The sequence below is a fragment of the Pseudophryne corroboree genome, chromosome 10, assembly GCF_028390025.1.
Source record: "Pseudophryne corroboree isolate aPseCor3 chromosome 10, aPseCor3.hap2, whole genome shotgun sequence".
NCBI lineage: Eukaryota > Metazoa > Chordata > Amphibia > Anura > Myobatrachidae > Pseudophryne > Pseudophryne corroboree.
This window is the reverse complement of record NC_086453.1, coordinates 101599920-101616887: the sequence shown is the minus strand read 5'-3', so window position 1 is coordinate 101616887 and position 16968 is coordinate 101599920. Positions and strand designations below refer to the sequence as shown.

General features: G+C 48.4%; 1 protein-coding gene across 2 annotated transcripts in view; it reads left to right on the top strand.

Moving 5' to 3' along the window:
* The first annotated feature begins 3826 nt into the window (after positions 1–3826).
* The window catches only part of LIG1 (DNA ligase 1), a 359710-nt gene continuing 346568 nt past the window's right edge, over positions 3827–16968 (top strand). For both annotated transcript variants that reach the window (XM_063942666.1, XM_063942665.1), the window contains exon 1: positions 3827–3933. The gene's annotated coding sequence lies outside the window, so the exon portion shown is untranslated. The remainder of the gene's footprint in view (positions 3934–16968) is intronic.

The window sequence follows — 16968 nt, the reverse complement described above, 5'->3', positions numbered from 1 at the left end:
GCAGCCTGTGCAATGGTTGCAGAAATGGCCACTACCCTCACTTTGGGCCACATCACAGTACTCCACACCACACATGATGTCCTGGCAATACTTAAAGGCTTGCACACACAGCACATGTCAGCACAACGCCTTAGTGGATATGAAGTACTCCTTTTGAGTAACCCTACCCTTACCATCAAGTACACTGCTAGTTCTTCTGGCCCTGCACCCATTCTCAATGCCCTTTTAGGCTTGAAAGGTCCCGAGGATGAACCACCTGACCTACATGACTGTGCTGCTTCCATTGAAGCTGAAACTTCTCCCAGACTTGACATGTCTCCCGTTCCCATACCAGGCGCAGACATAGTTTTTGTTGACGGCTCCTGTAGTAGGCTCAATGACAATACATACCAGGCTGGCTATGCCATTGTCACCCTCCCTGATACTGTGTTGGAAACCCTACCAATACCTTATCAGTCCGCGCAAGCTGCAGAACTCATTGCACTCACTAGAGCATGTCCCTCCCTTGACAACGTCCATCTGCTCACTCAACTTCAAGCTGCTGCGACTAATACTGATCTCTCCGACTGGACTTACCCAATTCTGCAGAAAAAATCCTAAATCAGGATTAATCTGCAAAGAGGGGAAACCCTGTATGCCCCAGTCCAGTGCCCCTTTGCTCGTTGCCCAGTGCCGTGGTGTTGGTCACCGTGGTGAAGCCACAACACTCCTCCTACTAACCAATGATTTTTATGTTACTAATGCCAAATCACTTGTGGACCAGTATGTTAGCAGATGCATCACTTGCCTCAGGAACAACCCTAATAAAGCTAAACACCAGCATCTTGAATACCCCACAAAAGACTCTAGGTTACTCCCCATTTGAAATACTAATGGGCAGACCCTTTTCCTACACCCTGGGCTAAGAAACCACTAGTAATACAGGAAGGAGATCTAGAACTCATCAGAGAAGAGTATGTCAGGTCCCTGATAACAAAACTGAATGAAATTGAACATGAGGTTGTTTGTAAAAACCCTTTTGAATCCACAGGAACCTACACACCCCTTTAAAGTCAGAGACAGAGTCGTGGTGAAGGTGCTCCCCAGGAACAAGAGCCCAGGAGACTTCACCTATGGTCCAGAGACAGAGGTCGTAGCAGTTACCCGGACAGCAGTCCTGACAGAGGAAAGTCCTACCTGGATCCATGCATCCCGAGTAAAAAAGGTTCCTAGACCAGACCTAGAGAGGGAAGCAAGTGATTCCAGTGAGGTACGAACCGGGGCAGACAGCCCTGACCTCCCACCTAGCGAAGAAAGAAGAACAGAAGAAGATGAGGAACCTGTCCCCTATCTTTATCCTGGGGACTACCTTGATAGCCCTACTGGCCCTCACTCACCACACAATATGTGAGGTTGATATTACACACACTAATGGGATCCCCACCTTGTGGTATAATTCCTCTAACACACACGTAGCCACATATATCCTTGACTATTTTATGTTATATACAACAAAGAAGGAAATCAGGAATGTCTGAGACAGTATATATTTGTGTTACTGACGAATGGTACTATGACATTAGATATTATGGATCTAATTGTAATTCCTGGGAATATGTGGGGTGGAATACAGGAGTAGATTGGAAATATGGCCCATCATTTGCAAAAAAAATAGATGGAGCAAATATGGAGTACCCCTACTTTCTAGACTATCCATTCATAAGATGGATGAAGGCCCAAATTCATACAGGTTTAGACTAAACATAGTGAACCCTAGCAGAAGCGACAATGAGACTTATGTACTTGGTATATGGTGGCAAGCAGGGTACTATAGTGCAAGGCAAATGTTTTATTTGTGGGACATGTATAAAAACCCAAAACAAACCTTTAAAGCCCCATATTGCCACTTCTAAAGATATGGTGGCTATTACTAACCCTACCTTTGAAGACACCCTAGCTATTGAAACTGGTTTCCCTGACATTAATTTTTGGTTGGAATGGATGAAGTATAGTGCTAACAAACACAATAAAAGCAACTGTTATGTCTGTGGCAAATCTAGGCCCCACCTAGGTACAGTGCCCCTTAATATACCCCTAGAACAGGAAAATTGTTTTTTTTTTCAGCCTTTTTAATGACACCAAAACAAATGACAGTCAGTGCGAAATGTGGAAAAGGGAATATCCCATATTGTCAAAAAATCCCAACCCAGGAAGCACCATAACTATATATCCTGGAAACTACACTTGTTATACATCTAACACCACCACAGGGAGAAATTTAAAAACCTTCCCACCAGGGTATTGTGCAAATAAGCATATTCATACTTGTAACTTTAATTCTTGTAGGCATTATAGTTTATTGTGTAATCCCCTGTGGAAAGAAACTTACCTCCAAAGGCATTGATAAGGCCCTGATGTACTATGATATAACCACCAGTCCTGTCACCTCCTCTGATAGTAAGGGACCCGACGATTATGTCCAATATCTCAAGAACTGGAGGAACAAGAAAGGAGCCTCACTCAAGAATCATGTCATATAATAATCATGATTCTAAGAGGGGATTGAAGGGTTAACTCTTCTGTGCTTTGTAAATATTACTTTTTATATGATCAATTTCCTTATAATAGTTACAGTGTAAAAGTGAATATTTCTATTTCCCTAGTGAAGGGTTAAAACATGCTATATGAACTCTTATGTGTTTGCATGGATGCGTGCTGCCCTGTGCTAGGTGCCTTTGTCTCTCATACAGATACCAGGCCTGTGTGGGTCTGGCATCCAAGGTCAGTTCCATACCAGATGAAACTTGTTCTTTCTACCCAAATATACTGTGTTACAAAAACTTTGTTAAATGTTTGAGAAACTTGTAGAAAACCCATATATGGACATCCGCCTTTTTCTGTTCTGCCTGGTAACTATTAACGAGCCAATGGGAGTATAACGACATGTCAGTTACACCCATATGCATTGTCTTATATACCTTTGTTAACTTCATAATAAACAGTGTGAATTTTTACTGCTTGTGTTGTGCATGTACCTTGTGGTTAAAGTTTACACTCCAGACGTCTAAGAGGCCATCACATCGAGGGTTAAGGTATAAGGGCAAATCCTTTCACCCCCCCACCCCACACCTTGCGATTTCAGTGTCAGGCTTGTTTTTGACTACCACCCCTTCAGCGATTGCAGACTCCCGCATGTTGCCCGCTAGCCCCCACCCCCACAATTGCAGACTCCTGCATGTACGGCATCCACCACGTACCACTATGTAAGCATGCAGAGGGGGGGGGGAAGGGAGCAGGCTAAAGTTTTGCCTAGGGTGTCAAGAAACCTTGCACCGGCCCTGCTCCCAGAGCACAACAGTTTGATGTCCCCTGATCTATTTTACTGAAGTAATGTGAGTGCAGCAAGTTTGATCTATAATGATGTGACTGTAGATGGAGTATGCCCGTCCAGCACACCTCCTCAACGACCTACAAGTCACAGAAGAATCGCTCCATCAATATCACCACCATTCACCACCAGCAGCAGCAGCACCATTCAGCAGCAGCACCATTCACCACCAGCAGCAGCAGCAGGGTAGATGCTAGATTCAAGTGGCCTAAGGGACCTTTTACGTATGGGGGAGGAGCCTCTGATTTAGAACCAACCGCAGCAGCAGCTCAAGCCTCAGGCAAGCAGGAGGAGCACAGAGAGACTGATAGATGAACATCATGATCAGAGCACTAGCACTGCCACTTCCCGCTGCTGCTGCGGCTACACTGACTGAGGAGGAGGAGGAGGAGGAGGAGGAGGAGGAAGAGGAGGAGGGGCTTTGTGCGTCATCCCGGAAGCATCGGCCGCTGCTGCTGGGGATAGGGCGCTGCTGGGGTCAGGGGGCGGAGAGTCGCTGCTGCTGGGTTTGTTTTTCGCGCGAAAGAGTAACGTGGTCGGAGTGTCTGGCTGATAACCGGTTCCCGGTGAGTGTCAGCGGCTGTCACCGGCTGCTCGGTCACATCGCGCTGTTTACATGATGCTTCCTATATCGCTCTCCTCTTTATAGCGGGCTAGTTACTATCAGTGAGGCAGTTATGCGGGCAGCCTGCACCGGGCGCTCTTGGGGGTTTGGAGAAATATAAGTTGTAGGTCTGGGGTCTGGCTATTGCTGCACTGTTCCCATAATAACCTACGCAGTGACCTGAGCTACAGGGGCGGCTCAGGGCTGCGCTCTGCTGTGGCTGCTCTAGCTTTTTTATTTGCTGTAGGGGGGGCACACTAAAAGGGCAATTCAACACCGACTTCTGGGCGCAGCGCAGGACAGCAGCAGCTGGGATGCGGTCAAGATCCCACCGGACGGGATCCCGGATGTCGGAATACTGACACGGGGATCCCGACCGGCACAATCCCAACATATTCTCCCTTTGTGGGTGTCCACGACACACATAGAGGGAGAATAAATGAGTGTGCAGAGCATAGCGAAGCACCATGCTCGCAGCGTGGTGTGCGCAGCGAGCCCGCAAGGGGCTGCGCTACGCTCACCCCCATGTTGGGATTGTGCCATTCGGGATCCAGTTGTCGGTAGTTCGAACGCCGGTATTCCGTCCGGCGGGATCTCGTACTGATCCCCAGCAGCTTTTATGTTATATTTATTTCCCCACCTTCACGACCAACCCTAATGCCAAAGTAAGCTCTTTCGGTATCGGTATGCGTTCCTGTCGGATGGGATGCCGGCAGCCACAGTACCGGTGCTGACATCCCAATAGTCAAGATCCTAACAGGGGCGAGGTAAGGTGGGTACACATTGGCCGTTCTATATATATATGTGGGAGATATAAAGCGGGTCCGTTGGCCAGTGTGTACGGGCGATATGTCTGTTAACGTCGTCGTTCACAGACCTATCGCGTCGGCCCCGCAGCACAGCCGACGACCAATATGTCTACCAATATATTGGCGCATCTGTGTGTGTGCAGGCAACCGGCCGGGCGCCCGTACACATCCTGCGGCGGCCATTGACAGCTGAACTGGGCGGGCGTGTGTACACACCTGCCCAGTTCATGGCATCAGTCCCTGACGGATCGGGCAGTGTGTGTACACAGCACATTGCCCGATCCGTCCATAGATATATCTGCCGATCAATTGATCTGCAGATATATCTATCAGTGTGTACCCACCTTTAGATTCCCACTTTGATCCTCTTTAGATGCAACAATCGCCCTTGGTGTGTCTTCAGACATACTAGGCGCAGATGCTCCCTCTGAGTATGGCCGCCAATGTGAGCGACTGTGTCTTGAGTGTGCAACTGCTTCAGTGGCATGCCCATAAGACAGTGCATCTCCTTCGAATCCTAATGGACAAATCCCAGTCACCACCCAGGAGCTCCCAATACATTGCTGATGATGTGCGCACCTTGGGACGCTTGCATATGTGACTTATATGCAGTTGAAAAACATTGACCATTTGTGCGAGTATCGGCATTATGTGCAACTCAGAATCAGGCCCACAGTGTGAAGTTTATATGGAGCTATCTGTGTCAGATTGTCCGTAACAGATCTCCATAAAGATTTGAGTTTTATATTAAGCTATGCTAACGCTGTCCATGGTGTTGGAATGTAGTTTTGGCAGGCCCTCAGATTATTTCATCAGTAATTTATAGCTGCCAAACATTGCAGCCCATGGCAGTGTACAGGGAAACCTGTAATGTTTCTGTACCTTGGCAGTGTGATTTGGGCACATAGATGAGAATGTAATGGTTCCCTGAGACTCCATTTGATAACCATAATACAAAAATGAAGAGTACGGGGGGTGGGGGTGGAGTTCAGTTGTCTTTTGGGTACCTAATTGCATGTCGTCCGTCACTTTAGACAACACAATGTGCACTGGGTGCCCAATACTTTTCATGCTGATCGGTCTCAAGTAGACTGGGTTTAGCCATGCAAAACTGCTGAACTTGAAAAAGTACTGTGCGGGAGGTGTAAAGTGCTATTTGGGTGCCCAAATGGGTCACTTTGCCTCATTTCTGTTTGGCACCTTAGGAAGCTGTGACCATAAATCATGCTAGAGTGCTTATCAGTAGAAACAGTTGTCAACGGGCGTTGGGAGTGGCAAAAATAATTGAATTCCCATCTATGTATATGCAGGGTGTGTGTGTGGGCAGCACGTACGGTGTAATGGTTAGCATTACTACCTCACAGCATTGAGGTCATGGGTTCAATTCCCACCATGGCCCTAACTGTGTGGAGTTTGTATATTCTCCGTGTACTTGCGTGGGTTTCCTGCGGGTACTCCGGTTTCCTCCCACAGTCCAAAAATTTACTAGTAGGTTAATTGGCTCCCAACAAAATTAACCCTAATGTGAATGTGTCTGTGTGTACATGTGATAGGGAATATAGATTGTAAGCCCCACTGGGGCAGGGACTGATGTGAATGGCCAAATATTCTCTTTAAAGCGCTGACGAATATGTGTGCGCTATATAAATAACGGATATCTATCTATCTATCTATCTATCTCCTTCCTCACATATTGCTCATGGTGCTGCGGGGTCTGCCGGATCGTCCTTTACCCTGTTTTCCGGAACATTTCCACCCAAGACAGGATAGCGTTGTTTGATTGTACATGTCTCTGGAAATTGTCCTGGAGCCCAGTTGTTATAGATGCCAGGGAAGGCCCGCCATTCCGTTCTGTTCGTGACTTTGAAAATAATGTTCCATGGCGGTCACAATGCCAACGTTGGAATCCCTAATAGCGGCAAAATCCCAACACTGGAATACCGGCATCATAGGCTATTCTCCCTCTGTTGGTGTGCACGACACTCATAGAGGGAGAATATTACCACCGTGCCCGCAAGGGGCTTTCCAGCGCTCGCCCATTTTTGGCATTCTGGTGGCCAGGATGCCGCTGTCAGTATACAAACGGCCAGCATACCGGCCCCCGTTAATTCATACCAAAACCTGATATATTTTTGGAGCCGCAAAAGTCCCATAGCACTGTACCTAAGGAGAGAATATATAGTACAACATGTGTTACGTAAAGACAATAAATGGAGAGAGAGGGAAAAATGGGGATATGACTAGCGGTTGTATAGGTTACAGGATACCACCAAGTAAAATATTAAAGTGCTGAGCATTAATCCGTAAATAATTATAATAACGTGCTTTTGTGCCAAATGTAGACAGTGGCAAAAATAAAAACATAGCAATTAAACTGTGGTAAATATACTGCAGTTCTGTGATTCAAATCAAACCTCATGATCAGTGATGGCAACGATAACAGCTCAGTCAGAACACTTGTTTTCTCTTCCTCCAACATCTTTCTAATGATGGGTACACACCCATGTGCAGGGTGCTGATTAATATATCCTGTTTAAAGTTTGGCTCTTCAAAATTAAAAAATGCCCTCTCTAAGTACCCTGCACCTAGCGTGAACGCTACACACCTGAGTGGTGGACCGGCCACCTGACCGATCCAGTGATGTGGTAAGTGCTATGTAGAAATTATATGTGCATACACATTTACCAATAAGCTGCCCGGCATGCCTGGCAACAGAAACTGTTAGAGACGCTATTGTCTTGCGTCCCTAGTCAAACCTATGGAGAGTAGCGGGCAAGCAGATAGCCAAATTTACCGATATATCGGCAGGGCCAATGCGATATGTCTGTTAACGTCGTCGTTTACCGACATATCTTCTGTACACACCCACCGATGCACCATGTGATATGTTGTTCATCAGCTGAATAAGAGACATATAACATAGTGGGAGGAATTCAGTTGTGCCTAGTGCCCCCTGCTGGCCGTCTATAGTAATGGGTGTTTATCAGAGCAATTCAATTGTTGCTCTGATCCGGCGCCCATTAGCCGCCACAGTCACATTTTTTTCTTGTGACCTCTGGAGGTGCGAGAAAGAATGTCTGAATTTCATAGTTTGGCCACCCAAACCCAGACTTTAGACCCCCAATAGAGATCTGTAAATTGGATTAGCCGCTTTGTATGGCTGAACCTGGTGCTTTCAGCCGAGTTAAATGCAAATGGACATCTGATCAGAGCAACAATTGAGTTGTTCTGATAGAAGTCCATTACTATAGATGGCCAGCAGGGGGCGCGCAGTGTAATTCCTCCCCAGTGTGTACCTAGCATAAGTAATATTAGTATTTTTGCTAGGATGCGGGCAAGGCGCAGAGGAATGGGGGCACGTATGGTCGCGAGCGCCTTCGAAAAGAGGACGTGGCTGGCTGGGGACCGCTGCGCGGCCCCGCCAGCGTCACTATTAGGGGCAGTGTGGCCCTGTCTCTGTCCAAATAGTGGGGTTTCCCCCAAACTCTCCCTTTAATGTGAATAAATGGCATGCGTGTAGCATCTATCACCCGGCATGGCAACAAGCAGTCTGTTTTAGCAAGGTGTAAGGTATGTTTGATAATGGTTAAAATTTAGAATACGCCTATGGGACTGCTGTAATTGTATTTAACTATTTTTTCTCTGACGTCCTAGTGGATGCTGGGTACTCCGTAAGGACCATGGGGAATAGACAGGCTCCGCAGGAGACTGGGCACTCTTTAAAGAAATAGTACCTAATCTATCTGGTGTGCACTGGCTCCTCCCTCTATGCCCCTCCTCCAGACCTCAGTTAGAATCTGTGCCCGGCTCGAGCTGGTTGCACACTAGGGGCTCTCCTGAGCTTCTAGTAAAGAAAGTATTTGTTAGGTTTTTTTTATTGTCAGTGAGATCTGCTGGCAACAGACTCACTGCTACGAGGGTCTTAGGGGAGAGAAGCGAACCTACCTGCTTGCAGCTAGCTTGGGCTTCTAGGCTACTGGACACCATTAGCTCCAGAGGGATCGAACACAGGCCCAGCCTCGGTCGTCCGGAGTCGCGCCGCCGCCACCCTTGCAAAGCCAGAAGCAAGAAGAACATCCTGGAAATCGGCGGCTGAAGACTCCGGTCTTCATTAAGGTAGCGCACAGCACTGCAGCTGTGCGCCATTGCTCCCTATGCACACCACATACTCCGGTCACTGATGGGTGCAGGGCGCTGGGGGGGCGCCCTGGGCTGCAATTAGGGTACCTTACTTGGCGAACAGCACATAATATAGTCTAATAAACTATATATGTGCAAAAATCCCCCGCCATAATATCAATATAAGAGCGGGAGAAGTCCGCCGAGAAGGGGGCGGGGCTATCTCCCTCAGCACACTGGCGCCATTTCCTCTTCACAGCTCCGCTGGAAGACAGCTCCTCAGGCTCTCCCCTGCAGTTTCCAGGCTCAAAGGGTAAAAAAGAGAGGGGGGGCACTAAATTTAGGCGCAAAACTGTATTGTAAAGCAGCTATAGGGGAAAATCACTTTGTATTTGTGTAAATCCCTGATTATATAGCGCTGTGGTGTGTGCTGGCATACTCTCTCTCTGTCTCCCCAAAGGACTTTGTGGGGTCCTGTCCTCAGTCAGAGCATTCCCTGTGTGTGTGCGGTGTCGGTACGGCTGTGTCGACATGTTTGATGAGGAGGCTTATGTGGAGGCGGAGCAGGTGCCGATAAATGTGATGTCACCCCCTGCGGGGTCGACACCAGAGTGGATAGATATGTGGAAGGTTTTACACGACAGTGTCAACTCCTTGCGTAAAAGGTTCGATGACATAACAGCTGTGGGACAGCTGGCATCTCAGCCCGCGCCTGCCCAAGCGTCTCAGAGGCCGTCAGGGGCTCAAAAACGCCCGCTACCTCAGATGGCAGACACAGATGTCGACACAGAGTCGGACTCCAGTGTCGACGAGGACGAGACAAATGTACATTCCACTAGAGCCATCCGTTGCATGATTACGGCAATGAAAAATGTGTTGCACATTTCTGACATTAACCCAGGTACCACTAAAAAGGGTATTATGTTTGGGGAGAAAAAGCAACCAGTGGTTTTTCCCCCATCAGATGAGTTGAATGAAGTGTGTGAAGAAGCGTGGGCTTCCCCCGATAAGAAACTAGTGATTTCTAAAAAGTTACTGATGGCGTACCCTTTCCTGCCAGAGGACAGGTTACGTTGGGAGACATCCCCGAGGGTGGATAAGGCGCTCACACGCTTATCAAAAAAGGTGGCACTACCATCTAAGGATACGGCCGCCTTAAAGGAACCTGCGGATAGAAAGCAGGAGGCTATCCTGAAGTCTGTATATACACAATCAGGTACTATACTGAGACCTGCAATTGCTTCAGCTTGGATGTGTAGTGCTGCAGCAGCATGGTCCGATACCCTGTCAGAAAATATTGATAACCTCGACAGGGATACGATTTTGCTAACCATAGAGCATATTAAAGACGTAGTCTTATATATGAGAGATGCACAGAGGGATATTTGCCGGCTGGCATCTAGAATTAATGCAATGTCCATTTCTGCCAGGAGAGTATTATGGACTCGGCAGTGGACAGCTGATGCGGATTCTGAAAGGCACATGGAGGTTTTGCCTTACAAGGGTGAGGAATTGTTTGGGGATGGTCTCTCGGACCTCGTTTCCACAGCAACAGCTGGGAAGTCGACATTTTTACCTCATGTTCCCTCACAGCCTAAGAAAGCACCGTATTATCAGGTACAGTCCTTTCGGCCCCAGAAAGGCAAGCGGGTTAAAGGCGCATCCTTTCTGCCCAGAGGCAGGGGTAGAGGGAAAAAGCTGCACCATACAGCCAGTTCCCAAGAACAGAAATCCTCCCCTGCTTCCACTAAGTCCACCGCATGACGCTGGGGCTCCACTAGTGGCGCCAGGTGCGGTGGGGGCCCGTCTCCGGAACTTCAGCGACCGGTGGGTTCGCTCACAGGTGGATCTCTGGGTTCTTCAAGTGGTATCTCAGGGATACAAGCTGGAATTCGAGACGTCTCCCCCTCGCCGTTACCTCAAATCAGCCTTGCCAGCTACTCCCCAGGACAGGGAGGTAGTACTGGTGGCAATTCACAAGCTGTACCTCCAGCAGGTGATAATCAAAGTTCCCCTCCTTCAACAGGGACGGGGTTACTATTCCACAATGTTTGTGGTACCGAAACCAGACGGTTCGGTGAGGCCCATTCTAAATTTGAAATCCTTGAACACTCATATAAGGAAGTTCAAGTTCAAAATGGAATCGCTCAGGGCGGTTATTGCAAGCCTGGAAGAGGGGGATTGCATGGTATCACTGGACATCAAGGATGCTTACCTACATGTCCCCATTTACCCACCTCACCAGGTGTACCTCCGTTTTGTGGTACAGGACTGCCATTACCAATTCCAGACGTTGCCGTTTGGTCTGTCCACGGCACCGAGTGTATTTACCAAAGTAATGGCCGAAATGATGATACTCCTTCGAAAGAAGGGAGTTATAATTATCCCGTACTTGGACGATCTCCTTATAAAGGCGAGGTCCAGGGAGCAGTTGTTGGTCGGAGTAGCACTATCTCAGGAAGTGCTACAACAGCACGGCTGGATTCTGAATATCCCAAAGTCGCAGCTGGTTCCTACGACGCGTCTGCTGTTCCTGGGTATGATTCTGGACACAGAACAGAAGAAGGTGTTTCTCCCGGAGGAGAAGGCCAAGGAGTTGTCATCTCTGGTCAGAGACCTCCTAAATCCGAAACAGGTGTCGGTGCATCACTGCACGCGAGTCCTGGGAAAGATGGTAGCTTCTTACGAGGCAATTCCATTCGGCAGATTCCATGCACAGATCTTTCAGTGGGATCTGTTGGACAAGTGGTCCGGATCGCATCTTCAGATGCATCGGCTGATCACCCTGTCCCCGAGGGCCAGGGTGTCTCTGCTGTGGTGGCTGCAGAGTGCTCATCTACTCGAGGGCCGCAGATTCGGCATACAGGACTGGGTCCTGGTGACCACGGATGCAAGCCTCCGAGGTTGGGGGGCAGTCACGCAGGGAAGAAACTTCCAAGGACAATGGTCGAGTCAGGAAGCTTCCCTACACATAAATATTCTGGAACTAAGGGCCATTTACAATGCCCTAAGTCAGGCAAGACCCCTGCTTCAAAACCAGCCGGTGCTGATTCAGTCAGACAACATCACGGCGGTCGCCCATGTAAACCGACAGGGCGGCGCAAGAAGCAGGATGGCGATGGCAGAAACCACAAGGATTCTCCGATGGGTGGAAAATCACGTGATAGCACTGTCAGCAGTGTTCATTCCGGGAGTGGACAACTGGGAAGCAGACTTCCTCAGCAGGCACGACCTCCACCCGGGAGAGTGGGGACTTCATCCAGAAGTCTTCCAGCTGATTGTAAATCGTTGGGAAAGGCCACAGGTGGACATGATGGCGTCCCGCCTCAACAAAAAGCTAAAAAGATATTGCGCCGGGTCAAGGGACCCTCAGGCGATAGCTGTGGACGCTCTAGTGACACTGTGGGTGTACCAGTCGGTTTATGTGTTCCCTCCTCTTCCAAAGGTACTGAGGATAATAAGAAAGAGAGGAGTAAGAACTATACTCATCGTTCCGGATTGGCCAAGAAGGACTTGGTACCCGGAACTACAAGAAATGATCTCAGAGGACCCATGGCCTCTGCCTCTCAGACAGGACCTGCTGCAGCAGGGGCCCTGTCTGTTCCAAGACTTAACGCGGCTGCGTTTGACGGCATGGCGGTTGAACGCCGGATCCTGATGGAAAAGGGCATTCCGGTTGAAGTCATTCCTACGCTGATAAAAGCTAGGAAGGATGTGACAGCAAAACATTATCACCGCATATGGCGAAAATATGTTGCTTGGTGTGAGGCTATGAAGGCCCCAACAGAAGAATTTCAGCTGGGTCGATTTCTGCACTTCCTACAGTCAGGAGTGAAGATGGGCCTAAAATTGGGATCCATTAAAGTCCAGATTTCGGCCCTGTCTATTTTCTTTAAAAAAGAACTGGCTTCGCTGCCTGAAGTTCAGACGTTTGTTAAGGGAGTGCTGCATATTCAGCCCCCTTTTGTGCCTCCAGTGGCACCTTGGGATCTCAACGTTGTGTTGGATTTTCTAAAATCGCATTGGTTTGAGCCACTTCAGACCGTGGAGTTAAAATATCTCACGTGGAAAGTGGTCATGCTTTTGGCCTTGGCTTCGGCTAGGCGTGTGTCAGAATTGGCGGCTTTGTCCTGTAAAAGCCCCTATCTGATCTTCCATATGGACAGGGCAGAATTGAGGACTCGTCCCCAATTTCTCCCTAAGGTGGTATCAGCGTTTCATTTGAACCAACCTATTGTGGTGCCTGCGGCTACTCGGGACTTGGAGGCTTCCAAGTTGCTGGACGTAGTCCGGGCCCTGAAAATCTATGTTTCCAGGACGGCTAGAGTCAGAAAGACTGACTCGCTGTTTATCCTGCTTGCACCCAACAAGCTGGGTGCTCCTGCTTCTAAGCAGACTATTGCTCGCTGGATCTGTTGCACGATTCAACTTGCACATTCTGCGGCTGGACTGCCGCATCCTAAATCGGTAAAAGCCCATTCCACGAGGAAGGTGGGCTCTTCTTGGGCGGCTGCCCGAGGGGTCTCGGCTTTACAACTTTGCCGAGCTGCTACCTGGTCGGGATCAAACACGTTTGCAAAATTCTACAAGCTTGATACCCTGGCTGAGGAGGACCTTGAGTTTGCTCATTCGGTGCTGCAGAGTCATCCGCACTCTCCCGCCCGTTTGGGAGCTTTGGTATAATCCCCATGGTCCTTACGGAGTACCCAGCATCCAGTAGGACGGCAGAGAAAATAAGAATTTACTCACCGGTAATTCTATTTCTCGTAGTCCGTAGTGGATGCTGGGAGCCCGTCCCAAGTGCGGATTGTCTGCCATTCTTGTATATAGTTATTGCTTAACTAAAGGGTTATTGTTATGAGCCATCTGTTCAGTGAGGCTCATTTGTTGTTCATACTGTTAACTGGGTATAGTTATCACGAGTTGTACGGTGTGATTGGTGTGGCTGGTATGAGTCTTACCCTGGATTCCAAATCCTTTCCTTGTAGTGTCAGCTCTTCTGGGCACAGTTTCCCTAACTGAGGTCTGGAGGAGGGGCATAGAGGGAGGAGCCAGTGCACACCAGATATAGTACCTAATCTTTCTTTAAAGAGTGCCCAGTCTCCTGCGGAGCCCGTCTATTCCCCATGGTCCTTACGGAGTACCCAGCATCCACTACGGACTACGAGAAATAGAATTACCGGTGAGTAAATTCTTATTTTTTTTTTTTTTGCCTTTTTACCCTGTGTGATGCTTTTAAGTGAAATCCTATTATGCCACTGGTTCCTGAACTCTGTCCTCAAGGCACCCTAATGCGCCCTACACACTGGGCGATGTTGCAGGGTGATATGAACATTCTTGTTCATTAATGAATGAGATATCGCTCAGTGTGTATGCACCAGTGACGAACGATGTGCGGCCCTGTGGTCGTTCATAAGGAATATTGGGTACAGAATTAGTACAACGGGGTATAGACGGGGCCGAAGGAGCCAGTGCACTTTAAATTTCTTCCACTGTGTGTGCTGGCTCCTCCCCTCTGTCTCTCCTCCCTCAGCTCAGTTTAGAAAAAAGTGCCCTCAGGAGAGGATGCACATTCTGCAAGCTCCAGAGTTTTACTTCAATTTCTTTTAAAGTTGTACTTTTTTCGGTATGCTGTTTGGGCAACAGCATACCTGCACCGTGGGAGATAGGGAGGGGACCGTCACCGGCCTATTGAGGTGCAGATCCGCTTCCCCGCTACAGGGCCACCGTCCTGAGGGGCTGTTTGTTCAGCGGGGCAAGGCGCCTTGGCTGCTGCAGCATGCCGCACACCCCTAACGCTGCCTGAAGGTGGTCATCGGTGGCGAGTACCAACCGGGGCCCCCGCTAGGGGTGTCCCCCGGTTTACTGTGTGGCTTAAAGTGACGACCGGGTCCCTCCTGGGGGGGGACCTGCTATAGCCCCTGCGTGAGACTGGCTACTTTAGGGTAAACCAAGCATTTATGTAAGGTTTTACAACTTGGGAGACATGGCCAGTATAAATATATAGAGGTAGCTCCGGCGCCATGGTGAGGGGCGGAGCTACACGAGAGCGGACTCAGCTGCATTTTGTCGCCTTCCTCTGCAGTAGCCTCCACAGCTCCTCCAAACAGTCCCTGGATCGCTGGTAACCAGGGAGAGCCGCTATACTAGTGCACAATAACATCCCTCTGAGGGATTTTATCAAATTACAGTCTCACTGTGTTTACATAAAAATGCTGACAGCCTCACTGGGGCTGTGCAGCGCTGGGCGCATTAGGGTCCTCTCTTCTGTGTCTCCTCTCACATGCAATGGGCAGGCTTCCAATATACTAATATCAGGCTATGTTGTATGTGTATTATACCTGTTTTTTTCTGATTCACAATGGAAAAACAGAAGTCATGCAGTGTATGTAATGCTAGATTCTCTCCTAGTTCATCTGACTCCATATCATGTGAGCAGTGTAGTCAGCCATCTCTGAATGTTGATAACAATGTGGGGGAGAGTCCAGAGCCCTCCTGGTTGGGGGCTATCAAAACTATGATGAAGTCTCACTGCTAACCATCTGTCTACTAAGGGTGCACATAAATGTGCTTTACCTGCACTACTCTCAGATACTGATGATGATGTGGACCCTATAAGTGGGGATCCCACCCCCACCCAGGGTTTTGAGCCCCTCATATTGGCTATTAGGGATGTGTTAAAGCTCCCCCTGGAGGATGCTACTACTAAGCAGTCATTATTTCCTCCCACAAGATAAAAGGTCAGTCACATTTCCTGATTCCAAGGAATTTGGTGATTTATTTAAAATGGCCTGGAAGAATCCAGATAAAAAGTTTTTCTGGTGTCCCAACGGTTTTTACATGCATTCCCCTTTGCCCCTGATGGTAAAAATTTCTGTGAAGAATCTCCTGCAGTAGACCTCTGTCTCTCGCCTTTCTAAAAAGGCGGTACTCCCTGCTCCGGGCTCCTTTACTGTAATGGACCCGACAGATAGGATAATTGAGACCACTCTAAAATCTGTTTACGTTGCTGCAGGTGTTGCTCAAAGGCCGGTGATTGCAGGTTACTGGTTGAATTCATTCCTGGGCTAATCAAATTAAGGAAGGTCTCTCGGGTGATATGACCTTAGTTCATACTGTTACTCTCCTGACTCATATTCAGGACATGGCAAGAGTCCTCTGTGACTCCCTTAAAGAGATTGGCAATATTAATGCTAGGACCACGGCTATGGCTGTGTCTGCTCGCAGAGCCATAAGGTTACGTCAGTGGATTGCTGATGCTGACTCCAAACGTAATGTGAAACCTCTTCCCTTCACAGGTGAATGGCTCTTTGGAGGTGAATTGGACGCATGGATTTCCAAAGCTACTGCTGGAAAATCCACGTTTCTCCCTTCGGGGGCTCCACCTGATAGACGTACCTACCCTGGACAGTCTACTCAGTCCTTTCGGTCCTCCAGATTTCGATCTAGGCCCAGAGGGGCCTCCAACGCAGCTAGAGGCTCCAGAGGAAAACGTAAGAAACCAGCCGTTGCTGGATCTCGGGACCAGAACACCAGTTCTGCTCCCACAAAGACGACTTCATGACGGTGCCCACCCACCCCGAGGAGATCTCGTGGTGGGAGCTCGGTTACGTCACTTCAGCCACATCTGGGACGGTTCCTGACAAGATCCTTGGGTAAGGGACCTTATCTCTCAGGGTTACAGGAGTTCGATGGTACTCAAATCAGGCTTACCAGCTTTGGAAAGTATGCGTGGTACGCTACTACTGGCCATACACAAGTTAGTCCAGTCCCAGGTCAGTGTTCCAGTACAAACGAAAAAAACCCCAAAGGGGCAGCGCTAGATAGTTAATTAGTAATAAGAAGATTATGAAGTGCCGGTGGTTAAAATTGAAACATATTTATTTTACACATTTTAAACAATAAGAATGCTCATTTCTGCAGTTCAAGTAAAAAAACTCTAATGGATACAAGTATCCGTATTAGAAGTAGCAATATTGACTGGATCCGCTAAATAGGTTTGCAACTAAATAGATGCATGTAACCTATATCTCGTATGCGTTTGCAGTTCAGAAAAAATAGCTGGAGAC